The sequence below is a fragment of the Mustela nigripes genome, chromosome 3, assembly GCF_022355385.1.
Source record: "Mustela nigripes isolate SB6536 chromosome 3, MUSNIG.SB6536, whole genome shotgun sequence".
NCBI classification, from domain to species: domain Eukaryota; kingdom Metazoa; phylum Chordata; class Mammalia; order Carnivora; family Mustelidae; genus Mustela; species Mustela nigripes.
Genome location: NC_081559.1, coordinates 61,136,216 through 61,159,517, shown reverse-complemented (window position 1 = coordinate 61,159,517; position 23,302 = coordinate 61,136,216). Strand labels below are relative to the sequence as shown.

At 37.2% G+C, this 23,302-nt stretch overlaps 1 protein-coding gene across 1 annotated transcript in view; it reads left to right on the top strand.

Moving 5' to 3' along the window:
• The window catches only part of LOC132013797 (sodium channel protein type 3 subunit alpha), a 107,044-nt gene that overhangs the window by 3,057 nt on the left and 80,685 nt on the right, over positions 1-23,302 (top strand). Inside the window, exon 2 of the mRNA XM_059394095.1 lies at positions 15,802-15,984. The gene's annotated coding sequence lies outside the window, so the exon portion shown is untranslated. The remainder of the gene's footprint in view (positions 1-15,801; positions 15,985-23,302) is intronic.

The window sequence follows — 23,302 nt, the reverse complement described above, 5'->3', positions numbered from 1 at the left end:
CCTGAGCATTTCCTGGGATTTTAAAAAACTTCCATAATACCTTCTAGAAAACCATTCTTTGGCCCAATGATATATTGCCATGACTCCACTTCAAAGGCTTTCTTTTTTTTAACAAATCAGGGGCAAGGAGCTTTATTTCGCTTGTGCCTTAACAGATACACTTACCAGAAAAAAGTCCTCTTTGAAGATTCACAAAGAAAATTAAGGTTTCACCAAGCACATTTAAATACCCCAAAATTTCTACTATGGCCATCAAATTACGGAGCCTAAATCCCAGAAATGACCACATGTGTTGGCTATGTGATCAACACACAAACTCTTTCTTGCTTAAGTCCTATTAATGATACAATAAAAGGTGGAAAGGCAAATCGTGCCTGATGAAATTGTGAACATACTGAAAAACCTCTACTTCCCTCCAAAGGTTTTCTCTACATGCAGTTTTATGCTCTTGACAGCTCTGTGCTCCTGGGATCTTTGGGAGCTACAGCTGGCATGGCCATTCAGCACCCCAGGCCTCCTAATCCTGCCCTTCAGCCACCCTGGGCCTCTTTACACAGACTCAAGTAACTGCACTGTCATTTTCATCTTCATGGCAGGCAAGATGACTTAATGGGCTCATGACTAGACAGATGTGAGAAAGTTTGGGAGACTTAAAGATATGAGGGGAAGTTTTCTCAATTAAACTGTGCTCTGCCTGGAATTTGTGGGTTAGTCCGTCTGCCTTGATTCTAGGTAACTCCAGCTTTTGTGATTCCTTATCTTTAGGGTTGAAATTAACTGAAAGCACTCATAAATATAAGGATATGAAGACAAATGCAACTTTTTTCCCCACCAAAGAATGAACATGTCACTAGATAGTGAAATTTCTTTGTGTGAGTGGCCGTACAGATTACTTTTTCTCATTATCATTCACGTATAGGAATACTATGAACTCACTGAAGGTTGGGAATTAGGGCTTTGTCAGCTAAAAATATATTATTCATTATACCTTAATACTGATGGTTGTTTTCCAGATTTTCCAAAGCTATGAAGCTTAATTACCTACCTGCCCCTGAAATATAATTTAAGATATTAACAGTACACTTCTGCACTTTTGGGATCTATTTTTAAATTTTGATTAATTTCAACACTAAGTTGTCTTTTGTTCCACTTGAATTTTACCCCAGAAACAATTTTAATGGCAATTCAACAGAAAACCTGGTATCCGAACTGTTACTTCTTGAGGTAGATTTTTGTTTGAGGCAGTTAAAAAATTTGGGAAAGACAAAACCCAATTGGATTATTGCTTGTGCTGCAAGGTCATAATATTTATCTTTGATTAGGATGCTACTTTTTATTTCAGTTTTACCTGATGATATTTTTCACCCTGGGGTAGAGTTAACACATTCTTCAGATACATCTTAATGGAATATTAACAAGTGTAGATACCTATATCAGAGCAGAATAGTGTTAATTTTCTTTTACTTGATAATGTGGTAATAGAGAAAATCTGGCTCTCCTATTATGCAAAGACATACTTTGTTCTATGAACTGCCTGACAAGTATCAACTCTTGGGGTACCTAAAATTTGAAACTACACCCAGACGTATAATTAGCCACAGTAGAAAAATTCTTTAAAATTTGTATGAATGCCTCCTGGATACCGCAAGTTTTAATGTGCCCTATTTATTGATTTTTTTTTTATACTCTATCTCTTTTCTTCAGGATTTGAAGTGATAAAGGACCTCATAGAAAGAGTTTTAAAGATATATGACTAGAGAATAACTTCAAAGTAGCTTATGAGAAGGGTTTACAATGTTAAATATATGTATTCCGTACAAATACAGTGCATATAAACATATGCTAGTTGGTGGTTTGGATAAGGGAATTCTCAGGGGTTGTTTCAGTTCAGAGAAACCTTTTAAAAGTCTGGAGTTATTTCTGTAATAATTGAATTAGGTTTTCATCCTTTTGGAGACTGCACATAGGGAGCCCTTCATGTGATTAAGCTCTGTGCTGGCGCAAAGTGAAAGAAATGATGGTCCTTAAATTATTAAACGGTGGTTGAATATTGTTTTATTCAATGGGTGAATTCAAAGATGGGAAGTCACTCTTTAAATAACTTTGGCCATCTTCTGCCAAGAAGCTCACTTTGGGGAATTTTAATCTCCTAATATTCAGAATATTCTTACTCGGGCTGTACAGAACATTGTGTCCTTTCCTTTCCCAAGAGCTCTGACTGGAATAATTCACTAAATCCCAGTTATTATTGCTAAGTGACATTGTGATTTTGATCTAGAACCCAAAATATTCTTGCATAGGGCTTAACGGGACACATTTTAAGGGCTTAAGCCTCTAGTTAAGAACCAGTCATCTGTTAGTTTCTCTGTCTCCTCGGTGTTTTTGCTTGTGACATTTATTTTTCTCTCTGTAAATTATTTTTGTCCTACCTAATGAAGTGTTGAGCACTTTCTTTTCATGGAACTTATATCATGTTGGAAATAACCTTGCAAATAAATTCTTAAGGAAACAACTCCAAATTTCTACATAAGCAGAGTGGGTAAAAAAAAGAGTGAAGCTAGCCAGGTTGAGAGTACAGAACTGGACAGTCATAAACAACCGTATCCTTTCCAAGAACGGGAAGTCCCATCTTAGGGCTAGGAGACTGATGAATCAAACGATTTCTCCAAAAAAGCAAATTTTTGTTAAAAATCTCCCTCTTGCTGTCAAATAAATAAATAAAATCTTTAATAAAAAAAATCTCCCTCTTATTAAATGTTGTCATCTATTTCAAATTATTTACAATACTGGTATATCCAACAAAACATACCTATAGGCAGGATATGGCCAAGGGGTTTGGCCAGGTTTTTTTGTTTTGTTTTGTTTTGTTTTGTTTTTGCCAGTCCAACCAGTATTTTCACCAGTGAGGAAAAATAAATCCGATGGAGAGGAAATGGCTTGACTGCATTTCAAGGCACAGCCACAATAACACTCATATTTTTTATCTACTACTCCAGGCCTCAACCAACTGCCTGTAATTTTCCTATTACATTCATTTCAAACCGTTGAATATTCTGTGCATTGCCTTCCATATTTCTGTTTTTCCTGCTGATATTTAAGTCATCAAATTTTACTTATCATCATAAATCCTTTTTTAGCCCAGTTGTTGTTATTAGTGTGGCTATCATGTTACTGCTATGATAGTTGACATAATATGTAATATTCCCACTTCTGCCCTGTTCTGAAACTACTGAAATCTGTCTTTGAATTAAAATTCAAAAATCAATCCTTTAATAGGATATTTACATGTTCTTGAGTCCTGTATGGTCTCAAAGTTCTAAAATATCATATTAAATGATCTTTAATCGTAGTTAACAATGATTATAGTTCAAGTAAATCCATTCTTAACATTAGTTTTCAACCACTCTGTTGGGCTCCACTACCAATCTATTTATACCAAAAATTAAAGTATATTATTTTATCAGCTTTGGAAGAACAGACAAAAGGATAATTCACAATCATATTGCATTCTCTTTCATTGACATAAAAATTTGGTAGCATTAAATAAGAATACAAAACAGATACATGCTCCTGGAATGACAACTTCTTGGCCAGTAAATGAAAAATCGGGGCGGGGGGGGAGCAAAATGAGAAATGACAAAAATTAGATTTTTAAAACCTCATTAATAAAAATGACAGAAGAAAAGAACAGTTGAAGGGAAATAGATATGCAAACATTCTGAGAAAAAAACGAAAAAGGTACAACATGATAAGCTTTAGCTGCACACTGGATTCACCTGGGAAGCTTAAAAAGAGCAATGCTGGCTCCACGTTAGACCAATTCAATTATATTCTCTGGGGCTGAGCCTGGGTATCAGTGTTTGTTTAAAAGCTCTGCTAGTGTAGTTCAAATATGTGGCCAGGTTTGAAAACCAGTTGACTGAAGGAAGGCAGAGAAAAATAAGAGAAGCTAATGAAAGTTTGGCTAGTGAAGTAAAAGAGAGCTGAGAAATGACTTTCAAAATAATTTGAAAATTCTAGTAAGTGGGCATGTTAGGTAAAGAGACTATGCAAATACTTAGGAAAATAACAAAAAATACATTCGTGTCCACTTCTTCCTTGGTTAGCAAGGCTGGTATTTATTCTATATGTTTAAGCAGTTTTATATTTCAAATTGCTAATTTCCTACCCTAACCTTTATCTGAAAGTTGACCCAGCTGCTGGCTATGGTATATTTTGCAAGTTAACAATACAAACAATTGTGCATGCTCAGAAATAAGCATCTGTGAACTGCAGTTTGTACAACCAGAGATTCACTCTCTTTTTATTCTGTAACTCATAAATTGTTCCTTTGAAAATTAAGTCTTAAATAATCAAATAAGAGTTTCTATTGAAAGATACTCTTTGAATGTCCAGGTCATCCAACTGGGAAAACACACACACACACACACACACACACACACACACACATTGATTTCTATTTTTTGAAACAGCAACTGTGACAGATTGAGAAGAAAGGCAGACCAGTAAACCAACAAATTTCTTAAATTCAAAACGCATTTAAAAGTGTATTTTCCAGAAAGCGATATTTATAAGAAAGAAATGAATTAACCTAATAGCTAAGTGGAATTAATAATGAATTGTATTTCTTAAAAGGAATTCCATTACTAAGGTGAGTCAGCTTTTTTCAGCTCTTTAAGAAGACATTTGCAGGGTTAACAACCCAGTCGTTTTTTTATGTTGGCTTCTTGCAGTGCAGTCCTTTCCACAGCTGGGAAGAGACTGCGGTAGCCTTTAATAAAACAATCTTCTATGGTCTCCAGGGCAAATTATACCCCAAAGTCTTTCCTCTAGATAAACATCATTTAATATTTACTACTTAACTCTGTTTTCTTCACAATCTCTACCATTCTGTCAACCTGGTCAGTAAAATTACCCCATAGAGAAAAGATCTGTTAAATCTCAAGATGAGAATATCCATATTTTAAGGCAGGAGGCTGGTGCTTCTATAGTAAACTGAAGAAATACAACATCATGTTTGAGGCTAGATTTATGATGGATGTCTGTGAAACAGTGCCTGGGATCATAAACTGGGATCGGATCATTTACTTAAAAATAATTGATGTGCTATCTTTCCATACAAAGTACCTGGGTAGTAAATAATGAAAATATAAAAACAAACCAGGGAAATGTTAATAAGAATTAAAGCCTGAACCAGAGAAGAAATGTTTTTCAGAGAAGGGTCACCTTAAATTATTCTATGAGTATAGAAAGTGAAAAATTTATGGTTGATATAAACATTCCCTCCACCAACATGGTGACAACTGTGATAACTAACGTGATTCTTTGGGGAAAAGCATTTTAACATGTCATTCAAAAGCATTTAGTACAATTGAAAAGGGAAAGAGTAATGCTTAGGAGTAAATAAAAAGTGGCAGAGCACATCCACGTTGTGATGCAGATCTTTATGCAAATTAACACAAAGGAGTTAAGCTACACCACCAAAGCCACAAAAGTGAGCTCTCTCTCATACCTTTGTTAGACATGTTGTTTACTAGGTGTCTTAAAATTACTCGAAGACACTATAAGGCATGTTTCTTTTAAACATCCAATAAATGTACAATAGCGATGACATGTCTCAGACAACATACTATGAGATCAACTTAATCATAAAAAAATACACATTTTTTTCAACAATCCATATCCCTCAGGAAAGCTAAATTTAGAGAATTTTATGCCTGAGAAAATACTTTCCATTTATTCTCTTGAATTCGTCTCGAATAAAAAGTCTCAGGGCTAAATATTTAAAGCAATTAAAAGGCACACTTAATGTGGGGTCTCTTTGAACCTTCACAACCAGTTTTTTTGTAAACCTAGAATGGCTCTAAAAAGAGAGAGTCTACTAATTTTTTAAAAAGGGGGTGACTTGAAGAATTAGTGAATTCAATGCCCAATAATGCAGAAGCAATTTTATCAGAATCCTGAATGACCCACGTCTTTGAGATAACTCAGGGGGCACACATGGAACACTGAAGGAACGCAACAGATTCCAGTTCTGTCCTTCCTAGCATCTTCTCCCTTTAGCTTTTACATTTCTCCTTGTGATTGTTGTCCTCTCTAGCCAGGGCCTTACTTGCTAGATCTTCCACCCTGGGGAGAACTAGGATGGACAAGCTACACCCATCTTGGCTCTCATTAGCAGTTTGGTTGCTGCAAATCCTTGCCTGAAATACAAGCTTGCATCACATGTAATTTTTTCTTACCTGTGGCATTCTGGTTGTCTTTAGCCTCAACAGAACTGAGCACTGAACAGCATCCTTCCTGCCTTTACATGCAGAGACCTTCCACTGTGTGTTCCTGCTGCAGTAAGTGGCATCATTGACACCTAAATCAGGGCACTGCACTCAGGCCCTTGCTCTAATTTTGGTGCCAATGATGTGCTCAGTGGCTGGAAAAAAAACATTGACTTTTTGGGACCTGAATTCAGATCCTAGAAAAATATTTTCAGCTTCTCTTTACTTCAAAAGCCCCTATTTTGGCAGGATGCAGTTGTGGAGGGGGATTTAACCAAGTGACTTGTCATATTCACTGAAAACTAGACAATGTTTTGTGAGTTTTTTTTTTAAGATTTTTTTATTATTTGTCAGAGAGAGAGAGCGTGAACACAGGCAGACAGAATGGCAGGCAGAGGCAGAGGGAGAAGCAGACTCCCTGCCGAGCAAGGAGCGCGATGTGGGACTTGATCCCAACTCTGGGATCATGACCTGAGCCGAAGGCAGCTGCTTAACCCACTGAGCCACCCAGGCGTCCCATGTTTTTTTTTTGTTTGTTTGTTTGTTTGTTTTTAAACTGCTATTTGTATAAATCTCTCATCTAGGAAGAAATTACATATATGAGTTACATAAAGAAAACTTACATGAAGAAATCATGTATACAGAATTGAATTGAACATATAGATTTAGAAGGATGTAAGGGGTAGCTCTTTTCAGCAACCAACTGCCCAGCTATGTTGTACTCAAGGCATTCATAATATTAGTTTATCAAAAAAAACATGGTTTAAATCTGATCAAGCCCTTACCTCATGAAAGTATTCTGAAATGAAAATAGCCTCTAACAGGTATAGTCCAGCCTAGCTCACTTACATGATTAGTCCAATATTCAATAATCCTTGCTCAGAGTGCAGGACTATTGCTGTATCCATCATTCCTTCCCAGACAGATGGATGTTGGAGTGTATCTGATACTGAGTTTCAGAGTCTGGACACTAGAACTAGAGTTTTAGAAACCAAAGAGGCACTACAAATGAGCTAGTCAATTTTCCTCCTCTACATCTCTTTTGTAGATATGGACAATGAACACCTAAGATTTGAGCGTTCAATATTTCATAGCAAGTGATGGCAAGCACACTTGTATCTAGAATACAGGTTCTTTGAAATGCAGCTTCCATTCTCCTCTTGTTTTCCTCCCTCTTCCTTACCTTTTCATTAAGTCTTGTTTCTAAAAAGATTAAGCACAGCAAACTTTTCCATTATGTTACACTGTCTTCTGTGGTACCATCTTAGGATGATTAGAGTGTAAGGCATTATAATCATCTATTCCTGGGGCATGCTGAATAGAGAAGGTCCCTCACCTGGCTGAGTTCTGATGGATGAAGAATCACATGACAGTCAAAACTCAGCCCTGCCTAAATCAACCTGTGCTGCAGTGGAGTTTACCCGCAGAAGTGATCTGAAGGCAGTGATTACAACTTCTCTGCTCCAGGCTAGATAAATTTCAGTCCTCTGTATTTTAAACCTCAAAGGAATGCAGGTAACATGTAGAAAAGTAAGCACCACCATCTTGAACGAACGCAAGTTGTACCTCAAGATCCTCGTTCTAAGTTCCCTCAGGTTGCCAAGTGAAAAAGGCAATCAACTCTTAACACTCGGTTGTGAAAACAGTGTGCTGTCATTTTGATTACAGTCAGTAAACAGTCTGTGGTTGCCTGGAAAGAAGCTGCCTAAAGCACACGGCACCAGCAAGCAGTAGGAGAAACGTGGCTGAGGGCAACGCAGAGGGCTCTCCGTTATGGCTGAAGCAGCACTAATGTTACCCTGATGTTAGCGATCAAGGATTTATTATTGGTCTGAGAATGCTGTTTGCTTTCTGTTTGCCATGATGCCAATTTATTTCAAAATAGAAAGCTTTCTATAATTCTGCTATATTCAGATTGAAATGTGGTTTCCTCTCCAGAAACACATGTGCCACAGGCACACACCCACACAAAATATTTGCTTATGGACAAAGTAACTTCTTCACTATAGCGTTTCTTGGTCCCAAATCCTCTGACATAAGGACAAAGACAACAATCTGACCAAGTAAAATAGAAAAATTATCCATCCAGAGAAAGCCCCCCACCCTTTTTGAGCATCAGAAAAGAGGATGGCCTCCCTTTTTACTTTTTAACTCATGTGTTGGTTCATGGGTTTCATCATTTGGAGGAGGATTGGGGGCAGGGGGTGGGAAGGAGAAAGGGCTATACCAGACCAGCACTACTCAATAGAAATATAGTGAGTCCTAAAATGTACTTGGAGATTTTCTAGGTGCTAAAAAAAAAAAAAAAAAAAAAGGCAAAATAAACAAGGGAAATTAATGTTATTGATGCTATGTTTTATTTAAGCCCAAATGCCCCAAATACTATCATTTCAAGATTTGGCACTAGCCACATTTCAAGTGCTCAATTCCTGCATCTGGCCAGTGGCTACTACACTGGACAGGGCATTTGTAAAATTTGTAACTTCCTGCTTACTAGTAGCTAGTCAATAAAATCTTTCTTGACTCAAGGAATTTAACAGTGATGCTGAAACATAATAATCCTTATTCCTCAAGGAACTTAATACATAAAGGTAGAAGCAATAAGGCACATCCTTAAGAACAACAGAAGATAGAATATTGTAATTATTATATGAATTTTAAAGACAATATGTGTGTGCTCTGGGAGTTTAGAGAAATGCAAAATCACTTCTGGCTTTGGAGTGAAGGTAGGATTTTAACAGGCAATGACTGGTGGTGAACGATATTTCAGGCAGAAGGAATGTTTTTGAAAGCCCGAGGCCAGAGACTGGGAACTTTCAGGGAATGGCAAATAGATCAGTTTGACTAGAGAAGAGCATATATATAGGAAAGTATGTAAGATGAAACTTCAGAAACAGATGGTAAAATATTTTTAGAGAGAGAGAGAGACTCTGATTACTTTTTCTAAAGAAAAACAACACTGGATTTGATAGCACCGTTTACTAGCCATGCAATCTTGGACAAGTTACTTATCCTCTCCGGACCTTATAGCTCCTTTATCTGCAAAATGAGGGCAATAATCACATTTATCTCATAGGGCTATTGTGAAGATTAAATGAGCTAATCAGTGCCTATCGCACAGTAAGTGCTTAATGTTCTTTATTATCATTATTATTTCTTCTTGAAGGCATTCTGGAGTGGGGAATTCTTTGAGTAAAGCATTCAGTCTTCATTTTGCTTTGTTTTAAAGAGAGTCTAGTAAGCTTAGCCTATTTATACAATTACCTTTGAGGTAAACAAGATTTCAATGCATGTATTTTGATCTAGATTAAAGAGGACTACATAATTAGGAAATAGAGTATCCATAGAGAATTTGGCTTTCATTGCTGTCTTTTTGTTTCATCTTGTTAATGGTTGTGTGATACAAAACTAAGTTACTTTATTTACTTGACCAATCTCCCATTAGCAGACATTTCAGTTTTTTCTAGGCTTTGTTATTATAAAATGTGCTGCCATGAGTAGAACACAAGCCTTTTTAAAGGGTACTTGTAGGTTGAAATAAAAATTACTAATCTGGGGGAGGAAACCAAAATTAAAAATCTGTTTATTCAAAAACATGTCTGCTGAGCACCTACTATGTGTCATACACTGTTCTAAGTACTTGGTTTTCACCAGTGAACAAAATAGGCCAAGAAAGGTCAATACTCTGCAAGGCTTATATTCTACCCAGGAGAGACAGAACATGAATAATAAACATTACAAATAAGTAAATTATGTAGCACATAATGAGGTGACATGCTTTAGAAACCAAAAGAATGTGGTAAGAAGCTGGAGGGGTAGCATAGTAGGCCTCTTTGAGAAGGTAAATGTTTGTCTACGGCCATACCACCCTGAACGTGCCTGATCTTGTCTGAGAAGGTAAATGTTTGGCCAAGACCTAAAAGAGATGGGGGAGTTAGGCACTCATCTACCTAGAGAAAGAACATTCCTGAGAGAGGGAACAGTATATCTGTGCCTGGAAGCTGCAGAAGACAGACAGAAGCTAAGCTTGACTAAGAAGCAGTGAGGGAAGGGGAGAGCAGGAGGAGATGAACTCAGCTAGGTAACTGTAAATCCGTATCATAAGGCCTGATAGGCAACTGTAAGGAGTTTGGCCTTTTCTCTGGGCAACTCCTGAACGCTTCTGGTCAGAGGAATGACATGATTTGATTTCCATTTTTCCCAAATTGCTCTGACTGCTGGTGAAAATAGTCTGGGAGCAGGGAGACAGGAAGCTATTGCCGGCTTTTGTGAAATACTGCCATAAATCATTCCAAGGTTCTGGGTTCAGAGGAATTACACCACAAGACATTAAATGAATGAAAAAATGAGACTGAAGAAGCTATGACTGTCCTCTCTGAGAGATCCTAAAAATGAAAGCAATATTAATGGCACATATATTTCTAACTTCAAAAAGCAAATAAATAAAATTATGGTTTCTGCAAGCCAGTCATTGTCCAAGTGTGATTCCTGGGACAGAAGCACCAGCATCATCTGTGTGCTTGTTAGAAATGCAAAAATGCCTCACTCCTATCAATAGACTCAACTACTCTGGGGTGAGGCCTGGCAAGCTGGGTTTAAACAAAAAGCCTTCTAGGTGACTCTCATGCTAACTATGAAGAGCCACTATTATAAACTTAAATGGTGAAAATAGATGGACTGACAGATCCTTTTCAATTTTAGGATACTGGATTTCCAAGTTTAATTTTTAACATTTATTTTCATAATAAAATGAAGTATATTCCTTGAGAAAAATAATTCATTGTAAGAAGCATAGACTCAGTCTGAGGGTTTTGAAGGGAAGGGGGTGGGAGGTTGGGGGAGCCAGGTGGTGGGTATTATGGAGGGCACATATTGCATGGAGCACTGGGTGTGGTGCATAAACAATGAATTCTGTTACACTGAAAAGAAATTAAATTTAAAAAAAAAGAAGCATAGACTCAGGCTCACGAACAAATAAATCTTTTAAATCTTGTAGAAAATTTTGACATTTATTATATCCCATCTCTTTATACAAATATGATGGGAAGTGGTATATTATTTTTTAAGTCCATATGCAATAGGAAGTTGAAGACAAGGAGAATGGACAAAATGGAGGTAATAAACTTGTTAAGACTGTGGATTAATGAAGTTACTCTTTTGGAATATACATTTAGCTCTGGGCCTCCTGGACTCAACATTTTTAGAGGAAGGCAGGAATGAATTTTATAGAACTCAGAGAAACAGATATCAGATTTTAGGTTAATGTGAATCACCATGAAGTCTCCTGATGGTCAAATCTGATCTAGGAGAATCTTTGGAGTACCTAGAGGAGTGGATGTATGGTTTACTTTATAGACAAACTTCTGTGTTTCATTTCATAGTATCTTGGTGATTTGGCCATTTGGAATTGTCCCCTTGATAAGGGCCTCAAGTCTTAAAACCAAATGAGCAGCTGGTAGGATAGGATGATTACAGACATTGGAGAGCCAACCAGCATTCCCACCCAGATGGAAGGCTGCCTCTTCCCTGTGGGGAAATGCTGCCAGAGACCGGCTGGCAATGTCTTTGAGTTCCTCAATAAGAGGCTTTGGATCTGCTTCAGCCTTTGCACAAAGAGCTAACTAAGTCCCCAGAGTTTCAAAGCTAATGCTTGACAGAAATGGTTTTGATCTGGAAAATTCTAAGACAGGTACATCATATTATGAGTATAAAGGAAGATGGATGTACTGAAGGTTAAATGGTGAAAAACAGTGAAAAGATAAACTAAAGAGGAAAAATGATTGTCAAAACCAATGAACCTGGAATAAGAAAAATAATTTTTAAATTACTGGGACTAGGTCTTAAAGAATAAATAGAATAGATAAACTAAAATACCACAAAAAAAGGAATATAAACAATTAAACTCACCTCTATAAAATTCAGTTGTTGACATTAGTATTACAATTAATAACATTAATATAAATTCGTTAAGAAAATTAAAATCAAAGCAGCCTTGTCCAATTTTCGTCAGCTGGTGACGCCTCCCCTTTTCGGGGTAAAGCCTTATTGCATTCTTTGATCTATCACTTCCTCATCTGTAGCATGAACTTTCCCTTAATTTCCAAAATGCTGATATTCTATGAAGATGATTTCAAACTTTGGGGGCGCTCTCCTGGGCCAATACTTGTATTAGATAATCTGAAAGTAAAGTTTCTGAACTGTCTTATTTCAGTAAGTTTTTAATGGATTTCACCAAGTTCAACTAATTTTAGCCATTTGTAGAAGATTTATTTGATTTAACCTCGTTTGGCTCTTTTGTGCAATTACATTCAGGACATCTGGTAAGCATGTTACCCAGTGTCCCTTGTGTTATGTCCTAAGCAAGATTTCTTTTCCAGGTTTAGTTCTCAGAGAAAGTTTGTCTTTTTATACGCAGCTATTAGGAATTGTTTTTGTTTTTTCCTAAATCTAGTGTGCTTCCACTTTTTCTTGCCTACTGGGAACATTAGAGCTGAATTCCAGCTTTATTGTGTAAAGTACCTGTCTCTAATTTCTAGTAACCTTGGTTCATTTCCTTAAGAGCAGCTTCCTCAAATTGTAATCCATGTGCTACATGCACCAGTTTCATTTAGGGAGCTTGTTAAAATGCAGATCTCCTGGCCGTGCCCCAGACCAACTTTTTCAGAATTTCCAGAGACTGAACCCAGAAATCTGCATCTTTGACAAGTACCCCAAATGTCTCCTATGCTCACTGAAGTTCAAAACTACTTTAAGGAATCCTCATGCTCTAAATAACTAGATTAGGCCAATTTTGTATTGGTGAATCTGTAAGCCATGGTCTGCTTTTAAAGATGACTGAGAAGAGATCTTAATAAGACACAATGCCATTTGAAGTAGGAGGCCTAAATGGGAGCGTGAGGCCATATACAGAAATCACTACTATTCCCCATGTGTATTTGGGGTTGGCAAATCTTTCCTATCTGGAGTCCAGGCCATAGGCTATATTTTCTCTGATCCATCAATCAGTGATTTTCACAATAGAGAGAGGAGAGAGAATTCAAGCAAATCAGAACTTTTAGGGATGTTTTCTCAAACCACTTTCCTGTTCCTCCTTAACTCCTTGGTTTCCATGGATATAAACCTTCCCTACTTTTTTTTTTTTTTTTTAAGATTTTATTTATTTATTTGACAGAGAGAGATCACAAGCAGGCAGAGAGGCAGGCTGAGAGAGGAGCAAGCAGGCTCCCTGCAGAGCAGAGAGAGGAAGGGAAGCAGGCCTCCTGCTGAGCAGAGAGCCTGACACAGGACTTGATCCCAGGACCCTGAGATCATGACCTAAGCCGAAGGCAGTGGCTTAACCCACTGAGCCACCCAGGCGCCCTCACCTTCCCTACCTTATACCCCTCCCTGTTCCCATACTAAAAGATGATAAATATTTTGGAAATATATCTAAATTGATATTCTGGTTTTTCAATATCATGCTCATTATATGTCAGGCTGGAGATTAAGGTATTTAAACCCAGTTACCTGTGTTCTGGGGAGGAGAGGCAGCATTTATTAAGTTTGTGGCTGTAAAGTAGAGGGAACATTTATCGAAGGGCTATACATTTATTTAACAAATCATTATTTCAAGCTCCAATGCATGGGTCTGTCTGATGTGTGTTATTAGTAGTACAGTAACAGCTCTAAGACTATTATTACTATTATTGGTTCTTCCTTTTTTTTTAAAAGATTATTTTATTTTATTTATTCAACAGAGAGAGAGACAGCAAGAGAGAGAACGTAAGCAGAGGGGAGTGGGAGAGGGAGAAGCAGGCTTCCCACAGAGTAGGGAGCCGTATGCAGGGCTCGATCCTAGGACACTGGAGGGTCAGAACGGAAGACAGACACTTAAAGACTGAGCCATCCAGGCACCCCGACGTATTTTTGCTTTTATGGGAAATCTACTTTTGCCAGCTCTTGTATGAATGACTTACAGCCGTGTGCATGTGTGTGTGTATGTGTATGAAATATAGATCTCATTTAGTTCTAACAACAACCCTGTTTCACGAGGTATTGAAATCCCCATTATCTGATAGGGAACTAAAAACTGGATTGGTTGGGTAACATGTTCAATGTGACCTAGCTACTGAAAGACAGAGCTAGATCTGTGCTATTACCAAATGAAAGGTAAGAGAGGAGGCAGAGGGAAAGTCATAAAGGTGCCGGCATACTATAAGTCACCTAAGGCCACTGACAATTTTTAATAAGGGTAGAATATGTGTTTTAGAAAGATCATTTTGATGACAGTAAAGAAAAGATTGGTGGCTTAGGAATGAGTTCACATCTGAAGACAAAATTTTAAAAGACAGTGTATAAAAGAAAAAGATGAGATTTAATGGTTTTGTTTATTTGTCATAGTAAATTGTAAAGGGAGATTTATTGGTGAGAATCCATTACCAATTTGGCTTATGAGCATTGACTAAGTGAACTGATGTAAACATTGTTTTAAATATCAATTGCTGATTTTAAAATTACATATATTGTCTTTCAAAAATAATGACCAGTTTAACTGGGCTAAGTTATTGCTAACAGTTATAGTTGAAAGGAATATGAAATCAGACTGTTATACTTAGGTTACTATTATGTCTTGGCTTAGCATGCTAGTTTTTTATTTCTGTCTAAAATTTACTCTTAGAAGCCACTGAATAAGGCTTATTGGTCTTATCTTAGCCAGCCAGTCAGATGGGGTTTTAGGTGGAGAGGAAAAGGAGCGAAAAACAAACTAGAATAATGACCCACAATACCAATGTGGACCACACACTCCACTGGTCTTCCTCTTTGGTCTTTTTTTTTTTTTTTTAAAGATTTTATTTATTGGGGCGCCTGGGTGGCTCAGTGGGTTAAGCCGCTGCCTTCGGCTCAGGTCATGATCTCAGGGTCCTGGGATCGAGTCCCGCATCGGGCTCTCTGCTCAGCAGGGAGCCTGCTTCCTCCTCTCTCTCTGACTGCCTCTCTGCCTACTTGTAATCTCTCTCTGTCAAATAAATAAATAAATCTTTAAAAAAAAAAAAAGATTTTATTTATTTATTTGACAGACAGAGATCACGAGGAGGCAGAGAGAGAGGGGGAAGCAGGCTCCCTGCTGAGCAGAGAGCCCGATGCGGGACTCGATCCCAGGACCCTGGGATCATGACCTGAGCCGAAGGCAGAGGCTTTAACCCACTGAGCCACCCGGGCACCCCTTCTTTGGTCTTTTGAAGAAAGAAAGAAAGAGAGAGAGAGAAAGAAAGAAAGGAAGAAAGAAAGAAGGGGTGCAAAGAGGGAAGAAGGAAGAAAGAAAGTAGAAAGTAGAAAGATGCTCTGGAGCTCTGGCATGTTCAGAAAGAGTAATTAAATCAAGGCTGCCCAAGAGGCCCATCCCCCACCCCAGGATCTGGCAGTGGTTCCTGGCCCCATCCTTCCTTGAGCACATCAGGGCTTTCAGATGCAGACCCAGACCCAGAGCACCCATTTCAACCCAAATGCCAAAGATGCTAGAATAACTTCACCTGTTTCCCTTTCTACACAGATTATGCAGCAAGAAAGCTGACAGAAGTCGCAACAGAGTTCATCAGGGATGAGATATCTGTCAAGGATTTGTGGCGGAGTGGCTTACAGGAATAAAAATACAGAATCTCTTCTAGAGACAAATGAGATAATTCCCAGAAGTGGCCTGAAGTTTTTCCAGAAGAACGTGCTGTAATTATCTAAGGTATCTGAACTACCAGTGGGTATAAATTTGTGTTTGTGAAGGTAAACTAAAATCTCTATCAGCTAACAAGGTCAGCTGTTTCAGGGGACAGGAGGCAAAAGACTGATTACCTCCCTTCCTGCTAGTTTGTTCCTCCAAAGAGGCAAACACTTAGAAACATGGCAGAGATGACCTACAAGAGTGGAATCGTGCCAAAGGCTATTAATTTAAGAAAGAGAAATTAACCTAACTTTTTATTTCTTTTTCTTTTAAAAGAGACATGCATTCTGTACATTTAGTAAACTAACCAGGGCTATATTTACTTGCATTTTATCATATTTATTTGGTGATTGGATGCATAGCTCGCCTGTTTGCATGGGGTAAAGGACATCCAAATATGTGGTTAGTATTTATTTGATTGTAAGGTGGTTTCTGAACTGGTCAAGTTTTTGTACCAACCAAGGAGTATTTACTTGTCTGGTGTATCATCTGCAACTAACTAGAAATACTGTCTAAAACTGTCTTAGTCAAGAAAGATGCTTATTGAATATAACAAGAAGTGCAGAGGTTGTTTGGGTCCAAGGGCTGAGCGACCCATCAAGAGCCCAGGGATAGATCTGTCTCTGTGATCTGACACCCTCAGTGTGTCAGTTTTACCCTCAGAATGGCATCCCTTCTGGATATAAGTTGACTAAAGTAGTCCCAGTATCATTCCTCAATGCAATAAGGTCCAGGAACAGAATTCTGTCCCTCCTTGTCTCTTTATTAGGAGGAAAGAAAATTTCCATAGGCGTACACTTAGCAGGCTTCCCCTCACCTTTTGTTGGCAGAACTAGGCCACAAGACTATTCGTGAACCAATGATTGGCAAGGGGCTTGGAGAAGGTATTTGGAGTTGAATGGATCTTGGGGAGTTGAACATGCAATTGTGTTCAGTTTGAAAACATATAGTAGAACAATTGAGGAGCTAATAAAACAATTTGTCTATTACAATGTTGGCTTACTTGTTATTACTTAGCAGTTGTCTCTCTGAGCTTATAGTTGTTTGATAAGGAAAAAGTCACTGAGAACATCAACACCTAGAAACTAACGATTATTTCCAAGATAAAGATTGTTCTGATGACAGAAATGAGCTCATTCTTTCCTATTCAGCTATTCTCCCCCACCCCCGCCCCCCGGGAGGTATGCCATTGAGTCCAGGTAGAGAAAGGCAGAGATAGATTCTTTTATTAAAAAGTTAGCAAATCAATTAATAACACTTATGTGTGGACAATTATGAGTTTAGCTAACAGGAAGGGAACAATGACAGTGAAAGTCTAAATTTCATTTATATTTGGCCATGTCATAGTGATATCCTTGTCATACAATTACTTTCTTGATAGGTTTATTCAGACCAATAGTATTGCATAATTCCTTGACAGAACAATGAGAGCAAGAGGTAATGATACATAAGATGCTAGCCTGGGCTTTTTTTTTCTTTTTTTTAAGATTTTATTTATTTATTTGGCAGACAGAGATCACAAGTAGGCAGAGAAGCAGGCAGAGAGAGAGAGGAGGAAGCAGGCACCCTGCTGAGCAGAGAGCCCAATGTGGGGCTCGATCCCACGACCCTGAGATCATGACCTGAGCCGAAGGCAGAGGCTTTAACCCACTGAGCCACCCGGGTGCCCCTAGCCCAGGCTTTTAATTTATCTTCAAATAACTCAAAAGTACTTAAAATATATGTCAATATGTACCCATTAGATGTGGGTTTTATGTTTATTATTAATTCATTCCTGTTTATTTTCTACATTAAAAACAAAGGTGATGACTATATTGCTCTGTTTCTTAGATTGTACCACCCATTTTTTTTTTAAGATTTTATTTATTCATTTGAGAGAGAGAGAGACAGAGCACAAGCAGGGGGAAGGGCAGAGGGAAAGGGAGAAGCAGACTCCCGGCTGAGCTGGGAGCCTGAAATGGGGCTCAATCCCAAATCCCGGAGATCATGATCTGAGCCGAAGACAAATACACAACCATCTGAGCCACTCAGGTGCCCCTGCACCACTCCATTCTTAACATGAGGCTGTATACATAGTAACTTCCCAGTGAGGTAGTGGACTTATCTCAATGCCATTTCAGAACATATGAACTAAAAATCTCATTTCAGAGGCTTGGAGCCCAGGCTATTTCCTGAGTTATTTGAGTTTAAATCCTGTCTTCTTGACTTACTTCTGGAACTTGGACAAGTTATCCAACCTACCTGTACGTAGGTTTTATGATCTCTAAAATGGGAATAATAAGATTAAATAAGATTAGATGATTAAACTTCATAAGATTAAGTGAGTTAATGTATATAAATTACATGTCAGAGTATCTGAGACATAACAATAGTGTAACAGTTTTATCTATTACTATTGTTTAATTCTCAAAGCCACCTAGTTAGGTAAGCACACCAATCAGATGTCATTTCAAAAATCTTCTAAAATATGGAAAATAATGTTTAATTCTGCCTTGGAGAGTGTCCAGTGGTAATCATTATAATTGCCAGTTGCTCTGTATATGCCTTTAATAAATTATTATTCTCTTTGTCACATATGCTACCTGAAAATATAGTAAATACCAGATAATCACTAACCCAAAATGAAAACCCCTTTAGAAAATATTAATAACTTTATTGAAAGGAAGGGTAGTTATCCAGTCCATTTTGTCTCTTAGATTATGTCCTTCATACAGTAGTCTCTCATTGATACCAAGAAAACACAGCATCCTTTCCTTAGCAGTGGACTCAATCTTTTCCCAACAATTTGCTCTCTCATCATCAAGGACATGAAAATACATTGTGGGTATTTATTTTCTGATCTCTCAAGTTGTATGACACAGAGAAGCTTTCCATCCTTGAAGATGGCAAATTTACAGCCTCTGACATAATTTTGTCTCCATGGGAACAGACCAGAACTAATTGATTTTTGTCTGTAACATAATCATAAAGATCCCTACACAGGGAGAGAGAAACTATTGATATTAACAGGTTGTAGGCCAATGCAATTTTCCAAACTATCTGCTATTCTTGAAATTGGGCAAGATGAGAACTCACAGGCTATATGAGTAATGGGAAAAATAGTACTTCTGTCCTTGCCATGTAATGCCATGGCATATTCCAAATGTTAACCATGCCCTTTTTTTCCAGAATCTGATTCATTAACAAATATTAGCTTTGTATTTGTATTTGTTGGTTTCATATAGTTTTAGAAGCTTATGTTAATATCAAAGCATACAGATATGTGTATATGTGCCTGGAAAACTGAATTGAACTATATAAATCTATTTTTCTGTAGTTATTTATATAAAGCTTAGATCTTTAAAATCAAATCATACAATAGTAAGATTCAAGATAAAAATGTCAACTATAATAGGAAAAGTCAGTCAAGAATAGAATGTGTGGAAAATGTTTTGCCTCAGAGCAACAATTTGATTTGTCAGTAGATGTTTTGGTGAAGGTTAGTAAGCTTCTCTGTGCCTGTTCTTCATTTATTTTAAGTGCAGGGAGTTGACTAATTGTCAAATCCAATATATGCCTTTTAATTAGCATCTTCAAAATTCCTCTTTTGGCATCTATGTAACTGTTTTGACTTCATTGTGTAATTTTCCTCTCCTTAAAAACTGATAGTCACAAGAGTCCTGCCTTTTCATCTTTCCAGTCTTTTCCTAGACAGTGTTGTGCATATTCTTATTTTCAGTTTCAACCAGTGACTCTTTAATCAACATTTTCCCAGCCCAGACAGCTTTCCGATTCTCAGACCCATATTTTAATTACATACCCAGCTGTCTCACAGATATCTCAAACTAAATGAATTCCAAACAGAATTTATTATCATGCCCTACAACCCTCTCTACTTCTCTGTTGGGTTAATAACAACTTGTGGCTTAAACCATTCTGGGATTGAGCTTGACCTCATATGTCTTCATCAAGCCACATATCAAAACATCATAAAATCTCGTTGATTTTCTAATTTTGCACTGAATACAGTCCTTCGCTATGGTTTGTTTTCTAATTTATTGATGGCCTACTCTCTTCCAGGCACTGTGCTCACCTTCCAAGAGGGTTTTCTCATTTAATGTCACATTAACTCTATGAAGTATGTGCTATCATTGCTATCATTGTTCTTATTATGCAGACAGAGAAACTGAAGATTATGAAGGATTTAAAAAAAAAAAAAAAAAAAAAACCAACCTTCTCAAGGTCACTCTGCTAGAGAGTAGCAGAGCCAGGGCTTGAATACAGTTCTGATTGCCAGGTCTCGGCCCTTAAATAGTACAGCTACAGTCACATTTCCTTGCCCTCTCCTTTAGACTCCTGTTGTCCATCTGTTTCCTTCTAGGGAAGTTCTCAAAGGGTGGTTTGTGGACAACTGGGGGTTCCTAAGTCCCTTTCAGGGGGACAGTAAGGTCAAAACTATTTTCCTAATACTAATGCTAAGAAGACCTTTGCCTTTCTCACTGATGGCACAAAAGTCATGGAGTGAAACAGTTCATGCCTTAGTAGGAAGCAAGGGAGTGGCATCACTCTGTAGGATGAATCCTTGTTTTCTTCACCACCACACACTTTCAGTAAGAAAAAAGTGCCAGTTCACATAAGAATATTTTTGATGAAGCAGTAAATAGTATTCATTATATTAAATCTTGACCTAAGGAACATGTTTTTAATGTTCTGTATGATGAAACTGGAAAAATACATGAAGCATTTCTGCTGTGCACTACAGTACCATGGCTGTCTCAAGGAAAAGCACCTGTGTGATTGTGTGAGTCAGGAGGTGAAAAAGCCACTTTTTCTTTTGTTCATGGAACTCCATTTTCACTTGAAAGAAGAACTGACAAACTATGGAAAAGCCTTTAACTTCAGGAAAAGCAAATGACAGCATTTGTTATCAATGTTAAAATTGGAGCTTTCAAGTGGAAATTGGAATTTTGGAAAACTTCTACCTGCCGCTGGGAACTAGACAGCCTCCCAATATATTATGACTGTTCTCATGAGATCAATGGTGATATTAACAAATGTGATCTTTGAATGTTAATGAAATTTGTCAAAGTTGGGGAAATCTGCAAAATACTGTGCCAATAGTTTCCAAATGATCCATGCACAAAGGCACAAAATCCATCCAAGAGGCAAAATCAGTACAAGTTCCTGATACAGATTCCATACTGAAACTAATACAAAAATTACCATTTGTAGAGCTTTGGTGTGTATCAAAGAATATTCACAAGTGCCTGAAAAGACAAGTAAAATACTCCTTCCTTTTTCAGTTACATATATATTTTAGGAGGATTTTCTTCATGTACTTCAATCAAAACAACGTATCTCAACAGATTGAACTTGGAACCCGATAAGAGACTCTGGCTGTATTCCATTATGCCAGACAGTAAAGAGATTTGCCCAAATCTAAAATAAATTCCTTCTTCTCACACCATTTTTTAAAATTTGTGATAATATAGTTATTTTTATTAAAAATCCATTTTATATGTAGACATACAAGGGCTTATTATTACATTAATAAAAGTTATAAAATCTCCTAATTTTTAATATGGTAAATATGAATAGATAAGTTGCCTATAAATAAAAGCTCTTTGACATTGTAATTTTAAGAGTATAAAAGGGTCCTGAAACCAAAATGTTTGAAAACCATCCTCTCGGATCAGCCCACCTGTTTGCCCTTCATTACTGCCACTGTTTCTTCTACTCTTCAAGTTAATTCCATCACTCCTATCCATGGCTTATGAAGTGTGCTCTATGAGACCTTTGGTGATTATATCCTGCCAGTATTTCAGTCCTTGCTCTTACCAATCCCTTTTGAGCAGGTTGGTCTCTACCCATAATGAACTTCTTTTTTTAAAAATTTTTTAAAATTAATATATAATGTATTATTATCCCTAGGGGTACAGGTCTGTAAATTGCCAGGTTCCATTATGAACTTCTTAGTTCTTCCCAGGCCCTCCCTGCTTTTTCCCATGCATATACTGTCTCCTAGTCTAACATGTTTCTACTGATATGTCTTTGTCCCAACCTTGTCCGAACCACTACTGCCACATTAGTTGGTCAAATCCCAACCAGTCTAATAAAATTTCCTCAGGGAAATACCCTGAATTTACCCTTCCTGTCCTTACCTTGCTCCCATTTATGGAACTCAGACAATAACCAGCAGTATATAATTGTATTATAATTATTTGTGTCCACATCTCTCACCCTGGACTGTCAGCTCCTTAAAAGCAGGGACCATGGGTGTTAATCCGAACATAGTATTGATACACAGTAGTTCCTCAATAAATATTGCTCAAATAAATGATCTTTATCCTTCCAGGTCTAAAATTCTATGGTCCATCCTATAATAGGATTTTTTGAACTCTAGTATTCTTGTTGATTAAGAGAGGGATGCATTTCCTTTAGTCATCCACATTCACTGACACACTTTGGTTTTTAATCAAAGAGATCACCTCCTTAGTCTTTTTTTATCTTTTTTGTCCTTGTGAGGAGAGTTCTGGAGAAAATCTGGCATATTCAATTTGATGTATTTTAATAAATTATAATGCATATATATTCATTAATAATATATATCTCACACCAAGGCATCAGTAGGAATTAATTTTTTAAAAGTCTGCTCTAATAGGAATATAAAATTATGTAAGAGGTCTATATAATGGGCTTGCAAAGAATAAGAGGAAAAGGGAAAAAATTAAAATAGAACTGCCATGGAACTATGAGATGTTTCTAAAAAGCAAAGCTGCAGAAGAAGCCATGAGAAGCTCCCCTCACTGTGATTTTTAATATCTCAACCTATCCAAATATTGGGCAAACCTTAGTTCACCTTAAAGGAAAAGCCAAGAGTCTGGAACTGGCCTACCTTCTCAGGATTTAGAGACAATAGTGTGGCAGTTTCAAAGAGACTTCTTTACCTCTTTTTGACTAAGACTCAAATTCTTTGTTCTAATCCTTGATAAGTGAATAGGAAGGTAAAAAATTATTTCTGTTTAAATATGTTTTTACAATTTTTTGATAACTTGCTCCATGTCATCTCAAAGAAATCAAAGTAATCTATACAGATTATTAAAATATCTCATTAGATATTTTTAACCTAATTTCATTTTAAAAGTTAGGAATTAGGAAACTCCAGTTAAATGAGTATGATTGGTTATTTCTTTACGGCAAAGTGTTGCCACATATAGGTAAGGTATTTCTATAACACTGAGGTTGAGGGAAGTTAAATGTCATAAGCAAACTGTTAGTTACAGGCTCAATATGAACCCAGAACTCAAATTCTGATTGCTGCACGTTTTTCATTCCATTGTTAATAAAGAAACAAAAATTA